This window comes from Podarcis cretensis (genome assembly GCF_951804945.1).
Source record: "Podarcis cretensis genome assembly, chromosome: 2".
In the NCBI taxonomy this organism is placed as follows: domain Eukaryota; kingdom Metazoa; phylum Chordata; class Lepidosauria; order Squamata; family Lacertidae; genus Podarcis; species Podarcis cretensis.
In genome coordinates, this window is record NC_137171.1 from 109,778,691 (window position 1) to 109,803,623 (window position 24,933).

The window sequence follows — 24,933 nt, forward strand, 5'->3', positions numbered from 1 at the left end:
ATGGGAAAACGGAAAATACTGGCAAAAACCACACAGCATAACAAAGTTGATAGCATATATTACTTATGAAGCTGTAGGTTTCATGAATGTGAGGTTGCAGATAGTGACTTTGTGAGAGGCATGCAAGTATGGTTCAACAGGCTTTCATCTAAACCTTCACACTTCATGCTATGGGTCTGTGGTGTGAGTGACCTGCAAATCCCCCCTGATTTAACCCCCCACAACTCTGCAGCTGACCCCCATAACCACTTGTCCCCTTAAACACTAATCCTCAATCCTCTAATCTTCTTGACTCCCTTTGGCCCCTGCTGCTTAGCAGCTGCATGGGCAACCTTCTTAATCCCCACTCAGTAAGAGAACCAGACATATAAATTTAACATTGCAGGGTTGGATATGGACTTTGCAGCCAGGCTTGTGCAAAACCTGGCTATTCTGAGGCCCTGGAATCCCACTTAATAGCCAGACTACTCTGAGGGAACCTCAGCTTCTCACAGGAGATGACAATCAATATTGACTGGCTTGCCCATATATAATTTGACTCCTGAAACAAATAAAAATGCCCTGTGGCGGCCTGCAGCTTGTGTGGTATACAGAAAAAAAGGAGAGGCAATTGGTTGGCGTCCCAGAGATCAAGGAAGGCATGCATAAGTTACATTTAGGTGCTTGTCTGATGTCCCTGCTCAGCAGAGCTCTCAAGATGTTTCCTTCAACATCTGTTTAAGTCAGTCAGATTCCTAAAAAGCCACTTCCGGCCTGCCCAGGAGGTGGGGTTGCGGGCTTCATGCCCACCCCACGTGAGCGGGGGCTGCTTTCAGCCCCCACGAGAGCAGGGGAATCCCGGCCGCGTCGTCCACCCAGCCAGCCAATCGGGTGGCTGGGGGGGGGGCGTGGCCCTGCCCTATTTAGGGCCGGCACAGCCGGGGCTCGCCCTCCATTGGTAAGAAGGGGTTAAGAGGATGTGTGTGTGTGTGGGAGGAACGCCATCACCTCCCCCCAGTGAACGAAGGGTGGTCCGATAAAGGACTCCGGGGGGCGTGGCCCTGTCTGAAGCCTATGGAGGTGTGGGCCAAAGGCACGCCCCCGAGCGGTGACCGGGGGAGCTCCTAGTTGATGTGCCTCAGCAGGAGACTCCCCCTCTATGGTGTTAACCCTTCCCGTGTCTCCAGCAAATGGGCTGGAGCTGGATAGTCGATAGGATCGATGCCTAAGCCAATGCCTCTCATTCCTGAATTCAATAAAGTTGTGGCCTAATTCGCCCATTTAACCTTAAATTATGGTGTCTTGTGTCTTTATTTATCCTTGGTGGGGGGCGGGAACTCGCCATGCAATGACCACCTCTTGTCCAGGAAGGGTTAGAAAGACCACAGTCAGGATAGCAAGCACCCAGGAGGTACAATAAAGAATTAAAGCTGCCAGAGGACCTGGGATGATGATATTAAGGGAAGGTTCCACAGTTTTCATGGGTAAGATTTTTTTTTAAAAGCAGATCCAGTATTTGAAGGAGACAAGCAAGGCAGAAGCACCAGTGGATCTACACCCAGCAACACAGATCTCTCACTCCTCTTTCTCCCCTCCAATAGTCACTGCCTTCTTCCAAATGTTTGGCAGCAGAAAGGAAAAGCACAGAAGCTGTGGCCCTTGGGACCCAGACACAGCATGTTAACTATCCAAGAAGACTGCAGAGGAATACAGAGGGTTTTACTGGATCAGATCCAAGATACATGAAGCAGGCTAGTCCACCCACAGATTGAAGCAGCTTTCTTGTCTGTGTTCTGGAGAAAACTGGATGGCCTGAACAAGTGGTTTGCCTATTGATGACACCACATCCCCAAATGGCTTCAGCTAGTGGCACCAAATACAACAGAAGACAATACTGATCCCTGTGGAATCTCACAGGAGTAACAATCCCCTAGCCCTGCCTTCTCAATTCTACGCTCCACATAAGAGCAAAACTGCCACAATATGGTGTCTCCAATCACCAACCCACAAAGGGAATCTGGAAAGATATTTCTCTATGAAACATGGTCACACTCCTCCATACTTCTCTTGAGGGAAGTCATCAGCCAAAGCAACCATGGTCGTTTCCTTTATTGCAACAGTGGGTGCTAAAATCAGATTGCTAAGGATGGAGGGGGGGGGGGAATAGCTTCACCTAAGAGAACCTGGAGTGACAGATGCTGAAAACAACCAGTAAGTACTTAAGGTCATCAGGGTCCTTCAAAGGTTTAAGGAGGGGCAATGATTGCGCAACCGCTGGTGCCCCATACTCTCCTATAACGTTGCCCCTTTCCTCAATTGAAATCAATTGAAATTCACTCAAATAGCAGCAACTCACTAAAGCTAAGGTGATTTCATGAACAGACTCCAAAGTACAGTGGTGCCTCGCAAGACGAAAAGAATCCGTTCCGCGAGTCTCTTCGTCTTGCGGTTTCTTCGTCTTGCGAAGCAAGCCCATTAGCGCCTTAGCGGATTAGCGCTCTTAGCGGCTTAGCGGATCAGCTGATAAGCGGCTTAGCGGATCAGCTGTTAAGCGGCTTAGCGGATCAACTGATAAGTGGCTTAGCGGCTTAGAAAAAGGGGGGGAAAGGAAAAAAACCCCGCAGGAACTCGCAAGACATTTTCGTCTTGCGAAGCAAGCCCATAGGAAATTTGTTATGCGAAGCACCTCCAAAACGGAAAACCCTTTCGTCTAGCGGGTTTTCCATCTTGTGAGGCATTCGTCTTGCGGGGCACCACTGTAAGTGGCAGCGGAATGGAGGCAAGTGATTCAAGTGCAAACATGCTTGGCAAAATTGGTGATAGTGGCCTGCAAATGTCTCCATGCAAAGATTGCAACAGCAGTCGAACCACTTGGTGTAGCTCCATAGGGCAACATGACAAATAGGCTTCTTTGTTACCAACTCTGCCTACTCTTTCTAAACCACATTCAGGCTTATCCACACTTACCTTTCTTCTGCTCTTTCCAGGCAAAGTCACACTTTAAAGCTCTGTGTCCAAGCCGCCCTCCCCCGCTTTTTTTGCTTCAGCGCTTTCACAATGAAAATCCACACTTTAAAACTTTATTGAAGTAAACAGCAATCCACAGAAAACCCGAACTGATACTAGCTTCGATTTGAGTGCTAAAGTATGGCTTTTTATGGGGAAAGCTCCGGGGCAAAAAATAAAAAAATGCTTGTACAGTGGTACCTCGGGTTACATACGCTTCAGGTTACAGACTCCACTAACCCAGAAATAGTGCTTCAGGTTAAGAACTTTGCTTCAGGATGAGAACAGAAATCATGCTCCGGCGGCGCGGCGGCAGCAGGAGGCCCCATTAGCTAAAGTGGTGCTTCAGGTTAAGAACAGTTTCAGGTTAAGTACGGACCTCCGGAACGAATTAAGTACTTAACCCGAGGTACCACTGTACATGGAGCTTTTAAGTGCGGACTTGTGCCTGGAAAGAACGGGGCAAAAGATAGGTGTGAATAAGCCTTCAGTCAGATTTTCCTTGAATAGTCTACCACTTGCACTCTTGCTGCCATCCCAACTGCTTAATCTTCTACAGCTCCTCAAAAACGAAGGAGCAGCCTTTGTTTTAGTCACTGGACTAAAGGAGCAATAGTCAGCCACCCATGTTGATACCTTACCCTAGGAACAGACCAGCAATTTGACAGAAGAGCTTGCGAGGTCTGCAGGAAAAACCCAGAGAGTAGCATGGAAAGCCAACAGATTCAACTGCTCCTAGGGGCAGACCATTTCAACAGGTCCCCTGCGGAAAACAACTACCGGTAAATCCTGTGATACTGACCTTCACGGTTTATGGCTAAGACACCAGAAACAGCTCTCATAGCCTATGCAAAACCCAAAATGAATCTATGACTGGTAGAATGTGTAGAGCTCAAAATACACTGGCCTCCTGGTTATTTTGGACTGCACTAGAAAATAAGAATGAATCGCTTTGAGGTGGTTAAACAATAAATTTGAGATTACATCTGCACAGTCAATCAGGGAGTCAGGCACTATGATGGGTGGAATGACGACCAAGCCCCCAGGCTGTCCCCTGCCATACAAGATAAATGTACTAAATCAAACCCTCTGCAGGACAAGGTGTCTGGTGATAGTGGTAGAATCTTTATAGGTTCCTCCTCTGCTTCCACCACCACTACACTGACACTAGACCAAATACCTGGCTGGAGAAAGTAGGACAGTCGCAGGGTCAGCTGCCTCATCCCACCAGCTCTGTGATCCAAGCCAGAGTGGCTTCATTATCCAGGATCAAATGCTGAATTACCGCTGTTCCTTTTAAGACTGTTCTGGCATTTAACAGGAACAGGCAAAGAGAAGCTGACTTGGCAATTAGAGTCCCCAGTAAAGGAAGCAGAGAGTAAAAAGAGAAGTTTGCTATTTGCTCAACATCTCCTTATCTCACCTGGCAAGCCCAGCCAGCACTGCCATATCTCTGTCACAACACGCACATGATAAATGGTGACGCCCTATGCTATGCCTGACGCAGAAAAACAAAACTAAAGTGGGACAGTCATTGAAGGAAATCTACTGTATTTTTCGCTCCATAAGACGCACCTAGTTTTTGGAGGAGGAAAACAAGAAAAAAAATATTCTGAATCCCAGAAGCCAGAACAGCAAGAGGGATCGCTGCGCAGTGAAAGCAGCAATCCCTCTTTCTGTTCTGGCTTCTGGGATAGCTGCGCAGCCTGCATTCGCTCCATAAGACGCACACACATTTCCCCTTACTTTTTAGGAGGGAAAAAGTGAGTCTTATAGAGCAAAAAATACGGTAGTTACTTCCCACCACTGGCCACCCAGTTGCAACGATTGATCCCACAGGAACACATTGCTAAAAAGGAACAAGCAGAACACATAAGACACCCCTGCACCCCCCCAGCAACAATACCCTGACTAGGGCACTAGGCTGTAATCACTCCCAGCCTTGCACCAGTCACATACATGATACTTGCATTTCTTCAAGACAGCCATGAGGATTATAATCTCCAGTGCCTGGATTCTATTCCAGAGTGCATGTTCTGAAAGTCTGCTCAGGTATTAACTGCATAGTATAAACAGCTCTGGATACAACTTTAGAGGGCCTCATGAATCTGGCCGAAAACAGTTGTGTGCTTGGATGCCAGACTAGGCAAGCGTCATGCAGAAGGTTTGCTTTTAACTGTTTCAGAGGAACTGTGTTTGCCTTGCTAAAAAACTAAGGGCAGTTTAGAACAGGAAGTTGTGTTTTTTCCATATGCCTTGCAAAAATAAAAGATTAGTCAGGAATTTAGAAGCGGGTTGGGGAAGGATATGGCAATACAAAAGAACTTTCAGCAGTAGCATCGCTCTTCAAACATTACAACATCAGTGTCAACAGAATCTGAAGAGAAATTCCCCTAAATGTTTTCAGTGACGTGGGCACTGGCAGAATTAACTTGTTGGCCTGAGAATGAAGAGGGCCTGACGCTCTCGCAAGAGCAGCCACCTTAAGAATGAGCCAGAAGTAGAAGCAGCCACACATTTCTGATTCAGCAAAGCAGAGAGATGAGAGAACAATTCCATCTTTGCACTCCGCAAAACCGAAGACGGCATATATTCTGCATTCCACCCATGGATGCCAGAAACAACAAGAGAAAGCAGAGGGTTGCCTAAATCAGCAGTGAGCAAGTCAGGAAAGAGCCTTGAGGAAGGCAGAGTTGTCAAGATGGCATTCCCAAGCACCACCAGACATGCTCATCTTCCTCCTACATCCCTCTGTAACAGAACACAGAAAGCTGCCTTATACCAGGTCAGACCATTGGTCTGCCTAGCTTAATACTAATTACTCTACACCAACTGGCAGCAGCTCTCCAGGGTTGTAGAGAGGGGTCCTTCTGAGCCAAACCTGGAGATGCCAGGGACTGAACATGCAATCTTCTGCTTGCAGAGAATGTGTTCTTGCCATAGCACCACACTCCTTCCTTATCTGCAAGGCATATGAGAACCAAGTCAGCTTTAAAGCAGATTATCCCAGCAGCACACTGATCTCAAAAGCCAAGTTCACTAAGCCACTGATATAAATGAGGAGAAAGTCCAACTGTATCTGTCAAGGTCTTAACGGAGAAGAAGCACTCATATTCCTGCAAAGCCAGACAACCGTGTACACCCAACAAAGAAGTGCAAGGCCTGTAGGACGCAGACAAATACCTTGCATCCAGAATAGAAATTATGCAAATTGTCAAGTTAAGTTGCATGATTTATTCCAACCCTGTTACTTCTTCTTCTTCTTTTTTTAGAATGTTGATTGTACTAGCAAGGGCAGCATGGTGGAAAGCAAAGAAAGGGAGCTGTGGAATGAGGCACAAATACAAGATGGGTGACACCTGGGTTGAGAGCAATACATGTGAAAAGGATCTAGGAGTCTTGGTTGACCACAAACTTGACATGAGCCAACAGTGTGACGCGGCAGCTAAAAAAGCCAATGCAATTCTGGGCTGCATCAATAGGAGTATTGCATCTAGATCAAGGGAAGTAATAGTGCCACTGTATTCTGCTCTGGTCAGACCTCACCTGGAGTACTGTGTCCAGTTCTGGGCACCACAGTTCAAGAAGGACACTGACAAACTGGAACGTGTCCAGAGGAGGGCAACCAAAATGGTCAAAGGCCTGGAAACGATGCCTTATGAGGAACAGCTAAGGGAGCTGGGCATGTTTAGCCTGGAGAAGAGATTAAGGGGTGATATGATAGCCATGTTCAAATATATAAAAGGATGTCACATAGAGGAGGGAGAAAGGTTGTTTTCTGCTGCTCCAGAGAAGCGGACACAGAGCAATGGATCCAAACTACAAGAAAGAAGATTCCACCTAAACATTAGGAAGAACTTCCTGACAGTAAGAGCTGTTCGACAGCGGAATTTGCTGCCAAGGAGTGTGGTGGAGTCTCCTTCTTTGGAGGTCTTTAAGCAGAGGCTTGACAACCATATGTCAGGAGTGCTCTGATGGTGTTTCCTGCTTGGCAGGGGGTTGGACTCGATGGCCCTTGTGGTCTCTTCCAACTCTATGATTCTATGATTCTATGAGAACTATGGACATTTCTGGTATGGGCTTTTATCTGCCTGGAGTCTCATTTTTATTTCCCAATGGTCACTGAGACATATCATGTGCAAACAAACCAGAGGGTGATGATGGGAAGAGAAGGCTTCACCATCCATGGGATGCAGTTGTGGGTTTAACCTTTAATAACTAGCAATACTTAGAACTTATCTCAAGACTTACTAGTCAGTGTTCCAGCGCTTATTCTACAACTTACAGCAAGCTGTGCTGTTTATAACGCAATCTGCTAGATGAGTGAAATTTGAAAGAGTGTCTGCATTGTTACCTGCCGTCTCCTGCATGTACTGGCACTAACTGGTGTTAAGTTTCAGTATCTTTCCTGGCACCAAATTTCTCCTTGTCAATCTTCTCCAAATTCTGAACACTGTATTTGAGTTTTTGCATAACAAAAAAATGGATCAAAATAAATATTCTACAGGTTTGCATTTTTCATGGGGTAAAACCGAAAGAGCTTTGCTATGAACACCAGGGCAGTAGCCATAGGAACAACAGCTCAGCAGATGTTTTGCATTGAAGAAGCTCCAGGTGCCATCCTCAGTAGCTCCAACTGAAAGGCAGCACTAGGAAAGATCTGAGACACTGGAGAGCTGATGCTAGTTTGAGTAGACAGCCCTGGCCAAATAGATCTTTGGATGGACTCAATGTAAGTCAGTTTCATATGTTCAAGAGAAAGGGAAACTAGGACACATGAAAAGGAATGGAACCAAAGATAGAGGACAAGGGGCATCTCCTAAGCAGTAGACGTCCTACTCAAGGGGGCCACTTCAACTCAAAGTCATTTTATATTTCTTTAGAACAGTGGCTTTTGAACTGCAGGAAAGATTGAATGGGAAGTAGGTGGAAAACCTGGAAGAGGACAAAAATGTCCAGGGAAGAATATGACTGAGAAAACTGTACCCTTCCTCTGCCTACCAGCCAAAAGGATCCTCTCTGAGTAATTCTGGACTGAGGGATAGGTGTCTTATTCTACTCCTTTTCTAATCATAGAATCTTACGAGTTAGAAGGGACCCAAGGGTCATCTAGTCCAACCCCCTGCAATGTATGTCACGTTGAGTGTCATGTGTCCTTCACAGATCTTTGTACTGTGCTGAAGGGCTGCTGTGCACTCTACTGTAGAGCAGAGGGTTAGAACTGGGTAAGCTGAGGCAAGGGGCAGAATGTAGGGTAAGTTGAGCAGGAAGGTTCAAGAAGTTTGCAAAGCCACCTCAAATGCAAGAATATAAAGCAAGTTCTTAAACTGTTGTCCTGCACTACAACACTGGAAACCACAGAAGCATTAAAGCATCCCCTTGTGCCAGATTCAGAACAAGCACTGAGAAAGGGCCAAATTACAGAAGGCAGGAATTAGAAGGCAGAGAAGGGACAGGGAAAGAGCAACAAAGGGAAAGGGGATAATGTCTAAGCAGGGGAATTCTACCCAGGTGACAAAACATCCTCTAAAACGGATGGAGAACCTCAGATGTGTAGGACAGATCCCACCTTTTTCCATTTCAATTCTAGGCTCTAATCGAAGTTGTCCATTAAGATCATTTAGGGAACATAGGTGGAGAATAAATTTAGAATTCTTCTAGGGAGGCAAAAAAAGGGGAGGAGGGATAATACACCCCTCCACAACCAATAAAAATGTTAAGAGCCCTGACTGTATCAGGCTAAAAGTCCATCCACTCCAGCAACCTGCTCTCACTGTAGTCAACTAAATGTTTATGGGATGCCTCCAACAGTGCCCTCCCCACTTGCAGTTTCCAGCAACTAGCATTCAGGGGACTATTGCTCCCAAAGTGGTGGAATAACATAGCCATTGTGCATAGTAGCCACCAAATTTGTCTATACTTTGAGCAGGAGTTTTGATTCCCCCCCTATAGGTTTGTTTAATAAGTAAGGGATGAGAAAGCAACAGTTATTCTATGCAAACATATGCAAGCTTACAGGTAAAGCCCTCTTGCTATTTGACTTCAGATTCACATCCTATATACCTTAGGATCAGGGCAGCTTACACCATACAGTCAAATACCATCAGCCCCATAACTTGAGCAGAATTGGCCTGCTCCCTTCCCCTTCAGAATCCTCAAACAGGATGCATTTTAAAGAGGTGCAGCAGCAGCACAATCCCAATCACCGTTAGTCTCCTTCTGCCAACTTCTACTACTTTCGTTTGTGTGTGTGTGTGTGTGTATGATGGTGGTGAATGACCCCTTGCCTAATGCAAAATCGTTGCTCCAATTCAACTTCCCCCTTTCTTGTCTTATCTTCCAAACACTCCTTCCTTTCCCAATTACTTGACGAACTCCACTGACCTCAGATTCTGCTTTCCAAACAAGACATCCTCTATAAAATTAGCATGAGGACTCCTCATGCCCTAAAAAACCACCGCAGAGCAACTCATTCTTTCCCCACTACTAAAATGAAGTGGGATGAAGTTTGGATTGTGAAAGATGTGCTTTTTCAAAATGTAACGTGTGCCGGGTCTATAAAACCTTTTAAAGGACCTTCAGCATGAACACAAATATACACACAGAATACACACACCTACAGAAGCTGCAAAAGTGATCCAATGTCCCCAAGGGATCTGGATTTAATTTGTCACTAGGGGTCCAGAGTCCCTCAGTGGCTAGGTGTGCCCATCAACCTCTGTTCGTGCATCTACTACAACCATACCTAGACAGTGATAGCCTTGGCTACAGTGGTCCATACACTGGTAACCTCACAATTAGAGTACCGCAATGCATTGTATGTGGGGCTACACTTGCACCTGATTTGAAAGCTCCTGATAGTACAAAATACAGCTCTTCTATTTCTTTGTTTGCTTTTTCTATGGCACCTCATAAAATAAATTATCTGGGCATCTTTATACATATTGCACTTGCACTGAAACATCTGCACTGGCTGCTAATAAGCTACCCAGTAAGTCCGTATTTTGTTATAAACACTTAAAGCACTAAACAACTTGGGACCAAGACATCTTGCGGACTGCTTCCCTTGGTTCAGACCAGACCAAGCCAGGAGTGTTAACCCCTAAGTTAAGTCTTTGAAGTGAGAGAGCTGACTGACAACATTTATTAACATTGTAGGCCATGATTGCTGTGCTTGCAAACATGGCAGGAAACCCATCCCCCAAGAGAATGATGGAATGAGATGCCTCCATGTAATAACTGTGAAGAACCTGGTCTGTATTAACCATAGTTTGGCCAGCTTGATGCTTACTGATCTCAATTTTAAAATGGATGAAACTCAATTTCTCCCAGTTAAGTGTGTTCAGGAATTCAGCCCTAGTTTGTAAAATGCTTCAACCAACTCGTTCATCTCACAAAGCACACCATCATCTTCCAGTTCCCTGGAAAGAGACGCAAATAATTTTAGGTACACCTTTGAGGCAACTACAAAGCCTCTAGCTGGGCTGGGGTGATAACTCTGGGATCTCATGACCAAATCCAAACGCAATACAGTCATACCTCGGGTTACAGATGCATCAGGTTGTGTGTTTTCGGGTTGCGCACTGCGCCAAACCCAGAATTACCGGAACAGGTTACTTCTGGGTTTCGGTACTCACGCATGCACAGAAGCGCCAAATCGCAACCCACACGTGTGCAGATGCAGTGCTGCGGGTTGCGAACATGCTTCCCGCACGGATCACGTTTGCAACCCGAGCATCCACTGTATCAGCTTCAACAGGCCTCTTCTTTCTTTGGGCTGAATAAGACTTCCTCAGGGCTGCCTCATGTATTCCCTTTATCCCCTAGCAAAAGAAAACATTCCAAGTGCATGAACACATGTCGCATGGATTAGTAATGCCCACGACTGGACTTGCAGGATTCAACACCCTCCCGTTTTGAGTTCCACGTTTCACGAACATTGGAGCATCGGGTCTGTTTTATACCCAACATTCCAACCCCCAAAACAGGCACAGCAGAATCCAAACAGATATTTCCTTTGGGAGCTGCAGGCCACAGTAACTTCTAAGCCCCCCGCTTCCCAGTCATGGCCGGGAAGGGGGAACCCACAACCAAGTGCCCCAGCCTGGTCTACTGTCTTGCATGAATGAAGTAAAGCTGAGTCAATGAATGAGAGTTATTTATGTGTCGACAGTGGCTTCTTCAGCATGGGGACTTCAAATAAGAGGGACCACTTCCAGACCTACAACTTTCCAAATCAAAACACCTTGAGCATTTTTCCCCCACCAGGAGCTGAGGTCCAGACAAGTCCATCCAGCCAAAGCCAGGAACTCCCTCACCCACCCCCGCCAGCAGACTAATAGCTATGCCAAAACTTCCAAAGCATCTGTCAAGCTGTCAGTGGAAAACTCCCAGCCAAACTCGTTTGACTGTCCAATGCTGAGCCCTGGTCTGGATTAGAAAATCAAAGGTGGAAGGTCAACAAATCCCTGTTTTGTCTGGCTCCAGCTCTATCCACATGAGGAAAACCCTGGTCCCAAAGGGGAACCTAGGAACAGATACTGTTGAGTTTCAGTTAAATTCTTCACAGCCCCACATGCACAACTAAATACTGTCAAAGCACCAGATATGAGTCACAATATTTGCATCAGTGGAGAAATTGGTTCCTTCAAAAAAATGCAGGGAGCACTGAAACATTTTTTCTGTATTAGATGTATATGTATGCATACATGCCTCACATTAGAATAACAGGATTTTAGCTCTGGATTGGATCACTGAAATACTGGGTAGCCATTGTGGGTACTGCTCAGGGTTTTATAGTGTCTGTGGTCTTATACATTTGTTCCCCTTATGGCAAAACAGCATTCATATGTTGACACTTCAGCCCTCTAGATATGAAGGACACAAAGTTATAGGGATCTCGCCATAAATAGCCATAACTATGTGCCATTTCTGTATCAGAGTTGGGGATAGATTTTGCAAGCTAATTGGGACCTGCTCCTATTTTTCTGCTGAAATCTGGGAGGTACACAGGGCAAAGTCACTGCAGAATAACAATGATTTTTCAAACATTTGCTAGGTTAACACAGGAAGGGGGAAGAAAAGGGTTCTTGGCAGCGTGAATAGAAATTCTTGTTCTATTGGAGAGCTATGACTAGTTCTATTTCCTCACGCTGCTGGGAAGGAATATGCAACTGGCTGATCCTAGCAATAGATTCATGAAACATGCCTTTGGCTTGACGTAGCACCTCTAAGCAATGGGCTTTGAGGCCTTAAACCTTAGAAGCCTACACAATGCTGTCCCAAAAAATCAATCAGTTCTAACAATTCAATTCTCTCTCTCATTAAAAAATAAACACCTTAAATATGAAGAGGCGGCGTTTCACATTCCAAACTACAGACTAAGGTTTACACACTTCCTATCACTATTGCATTTACGGAGGAGACCATGAGAAGGTCGGGTCTGGGCATGGTGGTGTTCAGATACAACACGAAGAAGTCATGCTTACTAAGGGAAGGGTGGAGATTCTGAAGCAGAAGACTCATGCAAATCACACTCTCTGGGCTTGTGTCTTTTACCTATGCTTATTGCTTATCGGAGTATACAATCAATGGGTAAACTGGAGATAAAAAGCAGATCAGAAAGTAGTATGCAAGGAGCTTTGGATGATCAGGGCCTCCATTTTTACCTTTGCAATTGGCACAAGGTTACTGATATTGGAGTTGTAATGCATTGGGAAGGTGCCTGGTCAAATGGCTTGACTGTCACACTGACCCACAGCCATGCATCAGACAATGCAATGGAACTGTGTGCAAAGACAGGGAACTTTGGGGATTCACAATTTCACAAAGGTCATCTCAGGATTTGAGTAGAAACTACACTACATGCAACAAGCCTGAGGCTACATTGGGAAAACAACCCAAACCTCAACACATTTAGCCCTGTGCAACTTACTCAGATGAGCAAGAGACTAACCCCAAATATATTGAATCATACTCCTTCATGACTCAGGTTTTCCAGCCCTGCCAGAATTGAGCATATTCTTTCCCCCATCCTGCCCCCACCCCAAAAGAGAGAGTTAAAGTACTCTTTCTAGTTGTGTGTATCCACAAGCAAAAGGATAACGTATTTACTAAAACAGGATAGATGTAGGGTTTTGATCTTGCCTGAAAGGTAGCCTCTAGGCAAATTCTAGTTCAGTTCATCATTGTTAGGTGACAGCTTAGATAACACTTTGCCCTGCCCAGAGGAAGTAAATTCTGTTTTTGTACTTTCGTGAAGCTAAATGCAGCACTGAACCTTTCAGGAAGTCAGCGCAGCTGCCAGCCTCATGGTTACTGGTGCTAATGTTCAGAAAGCAAAGTGATGGAAATACTCTTCCCGCCATCTGGGTTTAATGCTCACAGGAACCCGGTCCCACTTTCTACTCTGCCAGGCCCCTAAAAACAGTTGAAGCCACAATAGTTGGTTGTGTAAGCTTCACAAACAGGCATAGGGAAGCTTTGGCCCTCCAGACTGCAATTCCCATCATCCTTGGCCATCAGCCACACTTGCTGGGACTGATGGGAGTTGTAGTTCACTAACATTCAGAGGGCCAAAGATTATCTACACCTGCTCTAAATGGAGCATGAGAAGAAAAGCATTTGAGGTTACAAAGTGTGGGGACAGAAGGTTAATGGGAAGCAGAACTACTTAAAGACTGAAAAGAAAAAAGAAAAAATACACAACAGTCTCAGCTGTTCAGCAAACAGAAACGCCCAGCGACTAATCACGAGGCAGCCTTGCAAGACAGGATATCAGTATAACCGGCTCCATGTTTTAACCTTGGACTTAGAACTAGTTACAGTTAAACACACAGAGTCCCAGAGGCTCAAGCAAGTCTGTTCAGATAGTGGCTCAGCCGCCAAAGGCATCTCAGTGTATTAAATAGCCAGCTCTTAAGACAGCCTGTGCGGTTATTTTGTATATTTCGTCTATAAACCACCATAAGGATCTAGCTGGGCGGTAAGATGAGGGATGCAAACATGATGGGAGAATACATGGTGACAACAGGAGAGAGGCCATGACCATGCAAAATTGTTCCTTCCAAGTGATTCTAAGGGGTGCAGACCATTCTATCACCTAATTCCTTGCTGTAAGTGCTATTAGAGCAGGTAAAGACACAGAAGGCAGGACGAAGAGGCCCACTATCCAAACAGCACTGCTGGAAAAGTACATGTACTCATGAGCCACAACAGACACAAACACTCCCGGATCTAAAACCGGTCAGATAAGGTCTCTCAAAAGTTTTGCTCCCATGTCTAATACCCATCGCAGACCTGTACAGAGACTACTACATAGGAAACACATTCAATGCATGCAGGACTGTTTATACAGTTCTTTTGCACCAAGTTCATCAGATATAAACAACTAAACGTAGAATTACCAGAATCTAGAATTTGATCCTTTTTAAAAGGCCGCGCCACTGTAAAGTGTTCTTAAATCCCCACTCCATAGTGCCTTAGAAGTTCAACTTGTACCCACCGTCACCATTAAGTTGCTGTTGCCACATGGTGCCAGCACTTTCCCCTCTATCTGAAGCTCTGTGGAGTTAACACACAGCGTTTGTCCCGAGCAGATTAGCAAGTCCAGCTCAGGAGACATTCCTTGTGCGCCTCGACAAATAAGTCCACTTCAAGAGCACCCTGCCGCTGCTGCTATGTTCAGCTTTTACCTCCCCTCTCTGTCCCGCTCTCCGATCAACAGCCCAAGTCCAGTGTTATAAACTTGCCTTCTGTCTCTCTGGCAGTTTTTATCGCTTGAAAAAGATCTTTCCGCCGGTATCCAATTTCCAGTGGCAGCAGAGCGGCAGGGCAGAATCTGACAGATTCGCTGGATGCCTGAATTGAGGGAGGGGAAAAACACGGCAAGGCACGCTGCCCTGCTGCAAAGTTTTGAACCCAGAGAGCTAGTTTCACTTCCCCGGGGAAATCAGGAAACGTGGCCCCTCCTTTGTAGGAGGGAAGGGGGCAGGGTTAAGAGGTTGCCACAGGGCAGCCCTCTCTATCAGGAAGTCAGGGCCCCTCTCCTCCTTCAACCTGAAGAGGGAAGGCTTAACCCTCACACACCCAGAACACCCAGAGGGAGGCTGAAGATAAAAGGGTTGGATTCTCAAGTCTGCATCTTACAGCGAGTGCAGTGAAGCTAATGTAATCCTGAAACTGTTGCACTGGCCAATATGGGAAAGGTGAGGGCTGGATTCTGACCTCAGTTACTAGCATTAGCCCAGTCCGGATGATTCCACTGAGTCAAAGCTGGGGTCAGATTCTGACCTAAGTGACAGAAGTGGATGCCAAGCTCCCCCTCATACTGCATTTATGCCAAGGAAACAGATCAATATGACCCTCTCTTGCTAACAGTGGACTTTGGTGGAGTTGAAGAAGAGTATCAGCAAAGAAGCACAGGCGAAAGGTACAATATTCTTGGTAAAATACTAGGAATAGGTCTGGAAGAGAAAACACTTCTCCTGGAGATGATTAGCTAAGCAAAGCAAGCAATGACTGCAATGAGCTAATTTCTGCTGCCACGTTTCCCCAAAGAGGAGCGTTAACCATTAACTGCTCTCTTCCCAGCCAGCTGGTCTCCTGTTTCTGGTGTTGGTGGTGGTGGAGGAAGTGCATGTGTGTGTGTGTGAGAGAGAGAGAATGTGCTGGTTTCGAGGTAAACAGGATACAGAAGAGGGAGGGGATAATTGTGGGGAAATTAGGAAGACCACTTTAGGCGAGCTGTGCGTTAAGGGTGCAATGTACACCACCACTCAGAGTCCCATCGTGGGAAGGGGATTAAGGGAGAAGCAGCATGAGCATGATCTCAGACCACTCAGAGGTCTCAATGGGACAGCAAGGGAAAAAGTGAAGTGTTACCTGTGGCTGGGTGTGTACTTTTGTCTCCCACACCAGCACAATGGAACTGTGAGAGAAGGGAAGAGCCTGCTAGGGAGGAAGGAAAAGAGATACAATGGTAATGTGCCTTGGAGCACTGAGGCAGATAGGGTCATTTTAAAATCATCCTTAACCAAAGAGGCTGCTGGGGGATGGCGGAAGAGAAAGAAGAAAATCTTTACTGCATTGGGAACCAGTTTAATTATGAGGACAGGATTCAGCTTGACACGGAAGGCAAAGACGGTTAAAATGCCTAATCAGACACATTGAGTCCACCAAATTCTCTTGATCTCACTGATTTTATGACGTGACAAATCAGACTTTCGTGTTATATCTGTAACACCAAACAACAAAAACATTTATTGGAAGATTTGGATCAAGTTTGCATCAGAAGATCAAGGCTGCAATTGAACATGGGGAGAGCCAGACGCAAAATTAGGACCAGATCACTCAACTCCATGCCCACCACAGCTGCCTACTCACTAATAGGAAACAGAACTCTGTCCCAGCCTGCGTAATTATGTTAGGGGGGAGGGGAAATGAGCAGAATGGACAAAAAAACAGGAAGCCATCAACAAAACCAAGGCAGACAATTAAGAGCAGCCTTGGTAGATCAGGCCAAAGCCCTACTAGTCCAGCATTATGCTCCTAAAGTAGCCAACCAAATGCTTAAGCGAAGCCCACAATGAGCACAAGAGCACTCCTGCTGATGATCCTCAGTAACTGATACTCAGAAGCATGCCACTTTGGATAGCAGAGGTAATGTATAGTCATCTTGTCACTGATAATCCTCCATATGCAACCTTATAGTAAATTTCTACTTAATAGCTCAGAACCATTGAAGGAACTCTGCATTCCTTAACCAGAGGACTTCTGAATGGCACCAGGTTGAGGAAGGTTCAAAACATGGATTTCTCACCTTGCTTCCACAATGTAATTCCAAGCAGCATACACAGGGTATCCAAGGCAGTCTCCCAGCCAGGCGCTGACCAGACACAAACCTGCTTAGCTTTAGCAAAGCTGCTATATCCCGTGCCTTCTGACTATGGAAGCAACATGCATTTCCACAGCAGAGGGCAGATAGGTCTGGGCAACTATATTCCTATGATCTATTCCCTCCCAAGCTAACGTGCATATAGCCAAGTCAATTACAGAACGAATGCTGAAGGATGGCTGGAAAGGTCATACTGTCGAGATGTGATTCGAGCCTAGAGATGAGAAATAGTCTCATCTCTGTGCAAGGACACAGTTCCTAGTTTCTCAGTAGTCCTGAAACAGGCTAGCAGCAAACCCAAGTTTGGCCCACAGGGCTTCCCATTTGGCCTCCAAGATAGAACCCTCCTTGTTACTTAGGCAGCTCTTCGTTAGGCAACTCGGTCGCTTTGTCCTATGGGAGCTCACATATTGCAAAAAAAATCTTCCTGTGCCAACAGCAACAGAAACATTGGCAGCATTCACATACACCTCAGCTGCTCGCTCCCATTTGCCTGTGTTTTGACTCACACAGGGGACTGTGCAGCTGTGATACATCTTCAGGGGAGAGCTCTGTCCAAGTCTATGTTGTGCACTAAGGAAGAGTAGGAGATTAAAGAACCATTGGCCCATAGATTGTACTAGACTAAGTCAGCAGGCAGGTCTAAAACTGCTGGCCCTTCCACCATTGCTCACTTATACAGCCCCCAGTATGAAGCTAATTGTCAACCAGGCCACTAGTTCAAGTATTTTGCTCAGGCTTAATCAAGACTCCTTTGTTCTAGCCACAGCTCTAGAGCCCAGGCACGGTCAAACTTGGCCCTCCAGATGTTTTGGGACTCCAATTCCCATCATCCCTGACCACTGGTCCTGTCAGCTAGGGGTGATGGGAGTTGTAGTCCCAAAACACCTGGAGGGCTTTAGTGGATAATTGTCTCAAACTGAAAGTCCTCAAAGCAAGAAAAGAGGAGCACTTCAAGTTCATGCCTATGAGCAGAGCAGGCAGATGGAAATCAGAGAGAGCTTCCCACTGAGACCAACCCCCAATCTTGAAGTCTCCAAATCCCAGTGACTGGAGAAACGGCAGCTAGAGGAGCCCAAAGGGAAAAAACTCCAATGCCACATTCTCCACCCTGATGGTGATGAAGCAGCGGCAGACTAAGATAACCTCACCTTTTGCCTCTCAGTTTCACTTGCCAGAATACGAGTCAACAATTTTCATGATAGTTTTCTGGACCAGATGAACACTTAACAGGAGAAAGACATGTGAACTCGCAGAGAGTTAAGAAGGCAGCCAGGAAGCCTTGTTTCACAGGTGTACAAAAAAACATGCCTTCCCTTGAGACTCCAGGATGGAGATATTCTAGTCCAGCTGGTTCCCTCATGATACCTAACTCCCTCCTCTGTGAGCATCAGCTACCAGATCAGAGAGGATTAACCTTTCCCATCTAAAGAGGGGTGTGTGAGGAAGTAGTGAGAGGAAGAGAGAGAACTCAGTGAGTAAATTGATAATGTTTTGCTCGGTGGCTTTGCTTGCTTGTTGAGCGGAATTGAGCAATACAGAACTCTCCCACCAAGAAGGGGCAGCACTAAGCTGGAAAAACGGAAACAGACTCTTGAGGCTTGGCTGCTGACCAAGCCTGTCAGAATTGTGGCCACCAGAGCTAAGGAATGCAAGCCACAGAAAGGGAAATAAAAAGCTCCGGAGCCAGGGAAACCTTGCCACTTGAAGACCTCATAGAAAGTCCCTTTTGCTTTGTTAGCCTTTCATTTGCCCCATCTGCGCAGCTTTAAAACTTCAAAGCTGTGGAGACCAAAAGCCTGTGTCACTTGGAAAGCATGCAAGTGCAATGCTCAAAGAGCCAAATCCCATGGCAGGTTCTGTGCTCTGTGACACAGCACAAAATATGCATGTCCTCAGGCACAATTTGTCCCTTTTCAGGAAGTGCCAGCTTCAGGTGGAAAAGGGGTGGGATGAGGAGGAGACGGCTGAAGGCTTAGAAACAAAGTCTCTTGCTTGTTCTGGCCTGTCTTATCTCAAACAGCTAGTCAGCAGCAGGAAGGATTCCTTAGACTGAGCCTGTTTCAGCATCGACTGTAGGAAGGATTCAAGGTTGGAGACAGGGAGAAAGGCAAAGACAATAGCATCAGGAACTCCTCTGGCTGGACTCCACAGGACTACCACCACCACCACATAAAGGATCCCAGTTACGTTTTATATGTTGCTGCAATTTATTGTGGGTTTCTTAAATGTAGTTTAATCTTATTAGTAAGCTGCCATGGATGGATTTGTATTCTGAAAGGTGGGACAAACAACTGTAATGAATAATAATGGACCACCCAAGACAGATAGAAACCCAGCAACTAGATCATGCAACATATCCAGATGCTAACTTTGCCTGCCTGCCTATCCACTCAGACAACAGTACTGTAGGGCTTAATAATATTCACCACACCATCAGGGGCTCATTCAACTGCTTATACTTCTACCTCCACTGTTGGACATCAGTTGCTGGGAATAACAAATGGGAAGGATAGGGAGAGTGCCTTGCACTCAGGTCTTCCTTGCAAATGTCTCAGCAGCATCTGGTTGACCACTGTAAGAAAAGGAGGCTGGACAAGATGGGCCTTTGGACTGATCCTGCACAGCCCCCCTCCCATCTTCAACATGTGATGAAAGCCATCACCTGCCAACAAAGCCCTTCTATATGGCGCAAATAGATCAGTCACTATGCAGGAGTGTAAATGGATACAAGCCAGACATATAAATCCCATGTACATTTAGAAACCAGCAGGAGAACATTTCAGCCTTCCAGGATGCTCTACCACTGACCTAAACATCAATATTTTTCATGCAAAAAAAACTTCCAAGGGAGAATCCAGCATGAAATTGTTGAATAGTATTTACCATCAGGTTTGACTATATTCATGGGCTTAAATCAGAACCAAGGGTGTGGGGAAGTAGGGGAGCAGGGGAAGTCCCATTATCAGAGTAGAAAAGCTTGTGCTGATGGGATAGTAATGCTCTTAAGCATGTGAAATTTTGATTTCAAACTGAAAACAGTATCATGACTACATGAATAAATGCTGTTTGCTTTTGCTAAAGGAATGGTAAACACATTTACTTGGAAATAAGCACCATTTTGTTGTAGATATGGTCCTAGTGTATGATCTGAAGGCACACACATGAGGCCTTGCTGAAGCTAAGCAGCTCTAGGTCTATTCAGTGCCTGAATGTTTACTCCCTTGGAAAGAGGTGGAATATAATGGAGGAGAAGTGAGATATAAAGTAATATTTAAATCAATAAAGATAAACAACAAATAAACTATTCTGATTGTTACTTCAGGCATTTTGTTAACTACCTTGTCTCTTCTTTTGGAAAGAAAAGGCAAAACAAAAATTGTAAAAATATAGGAATAATGCACACCATGGGCAGAAATCCCTGGAAATTATTCTGAGAGAATCCGATCTGTAGACTTGTTTTTAACACCCATTGTCTTGGTTTGTAGCTTCTCCTTTATCCTTCAGAAGAACTGGTGACAGATACCTTCCCTGGGCATAATGGGCACTGTAAGCAATCTGCCTTGCTTGGGACACAGTGACCCAGCTAACAGCATGATAAAGGGCTACAGGCAGGGCACAAGAGACTGAACACTTGAAACGGATTCCCATCTCTGCATAAAGGGGGAATTCAAAAGGTTTAAGGAAGGAAGTAATCAGATCATAGGTGAATGAGGAGTGGTGTTGCTTTCAGCTCTTTTGCTTTCCACATCACCCCAGGATTTAAAAATATTCGAAGGAAGGCTAGCTGTAAGTACCTCCACCATGAAGCATAGTCCATGTGCCTAAGATGTATGGTTTCCTCCACAGTGGTGCTCCAATGATGGGAGCTCTTTATCCAGAAAAGTTCACCCGACCAATTCTACAAACAGTTTAGAATACTGGTAAAGCTTTCGTCCTCTTGGAACAATGTCAGAATCTGCCTACAGATTTTTTTTAAAAATATTATTACTCATTTGTTTTCCTTGTTGCCTGTTAATTTGGAATACATTTTTTTCCTGATGGGGTTCCATTGTCCTTTATGCTGCATTCCAATGTGAGCAATCTTAGAGATCTTGGCTAAGACACAAGCTTATACACCTGAATTTTTTTTAAAAAGAAAAATGTGAGAACTGTGATACAGTCATAATGGGTTATTAGGCTAAGTAATACTAATACGGAGTGGCAGAAGTGGACAATTGGTGAGCCAAGGTTGGATCACAGTTAATATAAGAAAAAATGTGACATGCTAATAACGTATATAACTGCCTGCTGTCTTTCTCCTCATACTATGTAATGAGCTGAGCTTGATTGAAAAAGTTGAGCTTGAATCTTAGCAAGAAAAAGGCACTGTAGTTGAGTGGTTCCAGTGTCTGGGAAACTGGTCAGCTGTCTGTCCTGGATGGGGCAGATATGCAGTCAGGGGTGCTTCTGGGTCCAGCTTTGTCACTGGAGCCACAGGTAGACTCAGTGGCTGGAAGCGCCTTTTACTAGCTGCACTTGGTACAGAAGCTTTTATTCTTCCTGGACTGGGAAAACTTGACCACAATAGTTCAGACACTGGTGACTTCAAGTCTGGATTGCTGCAATGTACTCGCTCCATTGTGCTTGACCTAGAAACTGCAGTTGGTGTAGAATGCTGCAGGACAGTTGCTAACAGAAGTGAGACCCTGCTCAGATATCTGCACTGGTTGCCGATTTCTTACCGGGCAGAGTTCAAGGTGTTACTATTAGTATACAAAGCCCTTAATGGCTTGGGACTAGTTTACTTGTGGGATCACCTTACCCAATATGTGCCCTCTAAACTACTTTGATCTACAGAACTGGCATGGTTACAGGTGCCACATAATACCTGCTCCACAGTTTTGAGGAATCAAGTCTTTGAGTATAGCAGCACCCATACTTTGAATTTCCCTGCCTCTTGACATTGGGCAGGTGCCCTGACAACATTATTTTTGGCACTTGCTTGTAACAGGTTTTGGCAATCCTATGGACATGACTAAATGACTAAACAACAACAACCCAGACCCATAAATGTTGGTGTGTTTTAATGTTTTCTACAGTTTATTTTAATTATTTTTATAATGGTTTAAAATTGCTTTTCTGATAATTTTGGTATTTTTTGGAAACCACTTTGAGGTTTTATTACAATCAAGTGGTACAGAAAATATTAACGGGACGTGGGTGGCACTGTGATCTAAAGCTCTTGGGCTTGCTGATTGGAAGGTCAGCAGTTTGAATCCTCGTGATGGGGTGAACTCCCGTTACTCTGTCTCAGCTTCTGCCAACCTAGCAGTTCGAAAGCACACCAGTGCAAGTAAATAAATAGATAGGTACCACTGCGGTGGGAAGGTAAACGGCGTTTCTATGCGCTCTGGCTTCTGTCACAGTGTCCCACTGCACCAGAAGTGATTTAGTAATGTTGGCCACGTGACTCAAAGTTGTCTGTGGACAAACGCTGGTTCCCTCGGCCTGCAGCAAGATAAGCACTGCATCCCATAGTCACCATTGACTGGACTTAACCATCCAAGGGTCCTTTACCTTTATTTTTACCTATATAAAATATTGTTGAATAAATATGTCTAGTGTGGCTCTATCTATGCCGAGTTGGCATTCTGCTGCATTTTAAGGATATGCACCCTTAATAAAGGAATCTGACCCCAGTATTAGTCTAGGACATGGATGGACAACTTTGATCGCACCAGCAAAATAACTTCCTGTGCCAGATGTGTGCACCCTATTTGCCTGTTTCAGTTGCAAGCAAATTACTGCAATTTGCACACTGTTTTCTCAAACCTGAAACCTGCCACATTACAGTGGGCAGACACCTCTTCATCAAACAATGTGCTGGTTTTGGAGTGGCTATCCTCATGTACAAAAGCAGAAGTTACTTGAACAATCCTCCCATGGCTTGCCTTCTCATTTCCCAACCTGCTCTTACTATTTGGCTAGCCTTGTAAATAGCTGGCATCGGCTGTCTGGGTTGAGGAAGATTTGCCACCCAATGGGGAAACAGGGAATGAACCCTTTCAGATTGCCAGTATGCCAGTAAAGGACTAATATTCACCTAGCTGGCAAGTAATTCTTGTGGACCACTTTAAGGTGATGTGCAAAACTTGCTAATAACTAAGGTTATTGCTCAGAAATACTATTGTCTGCTGGAAACCTCAGGAAGGTTTAAAAATAGTGTTTGTTTTTTAAAACAACACAGAATGAAATAGGACCCATTATAGGCCCCCAATCTTTTGTCATCTTATTATGGGGTGCTATTCCATTTCGTTTTACACTTGCAAGCTACATTTCTCCCTGTGCTTTATTCTATCTACCTTCAGCAGCTGCCTCTCTTTCTAGGGCACGTTTTAAGATGAATAGAGACATCCACAAAGGTTGAGCATCAAAAGAAGGGAAGAAATGTCATGCCTGACTCCAGGAGAGAGATGGTATGCTTTGCAGCAGACTGCCACTGAGCCAGAAGAAAAATAAAATGGACATGGAAGATCAAACAGCAAATATAGGGCAGGATTGTTAGCATACCTGCATTTAACAGAAAGAATAAAAATGAGAGAGGCGTAGATAAAACGGTTCCAATACTTTGAGCAATTTTAAAAACTGGACCCTAAAGAGATACTTTTGGCACTGTATTGATTTGGGACATCTAGCCTTTAAGCCTCTCCTACCCCTCTGCCAAATCACAAATGAGAATTGCTGCATTTTTCCTCAGCACCCAACTGTCATCACATCCCGATCCAAGCCCCCCAGGACAAAACAAGTAGCAGCCCCCCCCCCCCCGCGGCTCCCTCCCCTTCCTCCCCAGCATGCCTCTTCTGCATCCCCCCTCTCCTCTCAATTTCCATCTAACGTTGCCTCCCCCCCCAAACATCCTTCTCTCCTCTTTTGCGGGGCTCCCTCCAGAAAATGAGGATATATTTGGCCCGTGGAGACTCTCCTTGCCTCCAACTGGGACTTACTAATTTAATTTTTCCCCTCCCTCCTTTACCAGCCTCCTGTCTGGACACCCCTCTTCCTTTCCTTTCCTCTCTTCTCCTCTCCTTTCCCTCCTTCTGCCAGGATTCCTCTTCCATTCTCTCCCTTTCTCTGCTTCCTAGAGCAGACTCCCTCCCTCCAAGGGCTTCTGTAGTGCTTTCAGGCATCTTAGTTTGCAGTGATGGAAAGGGAGATGCAGGCAGGTCTCGCTTTGGGAAAAAAGTGCCAGGGCTGTGGGAGCATCCAAGAGCCCTTACGCTGCCTTCTTAACATCAGGCAGGCTTTGGGAAGGTGGCAGGGTCCACTCAAAACAACAACTCTGTCCCGATTTTTGCTTTTGGAAATATGGCAACCCTAGTTAACTGCTATGTGGAAACTCATTCCCAGCCATTCTGTGAGAAAATGAAAGCCTTTCGGGGCAAAAGGTCATCACAACAACAGGGTTATAAAGTCATATGCTCAAAGTCATAAGCCATGACAAAGTGCATGAAATTTCTCTGGTAATAAACTTGGTTATCTCAAATGCAAAGCTAACTTGTCAACAAGCCACCTTTGAACTGATTTCAATATTTATTAATTAAATTTGTATACTGCTTTTCATCTGAAGATCTTAGGGTGCTTCATAACATAAAAATGCAAGATGCACATCCAAATAAGTGACCCGAATCAAATTTTTATACTTCTTCTAAAAAAGCCTGTTTTAAAGATAAGTGATAGTTGATGCTTGGCACTCCCACATCTAAAAAATGTAAGCTGGGAAAAGTTTGATCCACCTCCCCCACTTCCACAACAGACCCATGCTCATTGAGTCCCCACCTACCTTTTTCTCAGAAGCAGGCACAAAAAGCTCCTTATATTTTTAAACGCAAGTATAGCGCATAAGACAATTCCCATGATGACATGTGTGAAGATGTTATATCCACTTTGTGAAAGACTCAAGACTCCTAGAAGTCACCTAATTAAAAAGAATAAGTAAGTCTGCTATTTGCTGCCAAAGAAAAATTCAAATATAACTAGTATAGGTTGATGTATCATTAGGATCTCTGTGCTGC

General features: G+C 45.1%; 1 protein-coding gene across 8 annotated transcripts in view; it reads right to left on the minus strand.

Annotated features, from left to right (window-relative positions):
• The window catches only part of MGAT1 (alpha-1,3-mannosyl-glycoprotein 2-beta-N-acetylglucosaminyltransferase), a 46,355-nt gene that overhangs the window by 9,123 nt on the left and 12,299 nt on the right, over positions 1–24,933 (minus strand). For 2 of the 8 annotated variants that reach the window (XM_079963678.1, XM_079963680.1), the window contains one exon: positions 24,702–24,836. The exons of 2 other annotated variants lie outside the window; for them this stretch is intronic. The gene's annotated coding sequence lies outside the window, so the exon portion shown is untranslated. Of the gene's footprint in view, positions 1–10,524; positions 10,809–14,488; positions 14,711–14,735; positions 14,882–18,030; positions 18,942–24,701; positions 24,837–24,933 lie in introns of those variants that run through there. 4 more of the 8 variants (XM_079963679.1, XM_079963685.1, XM_079963683.1 and 1 more) reach the window with 4 other exon arrangements.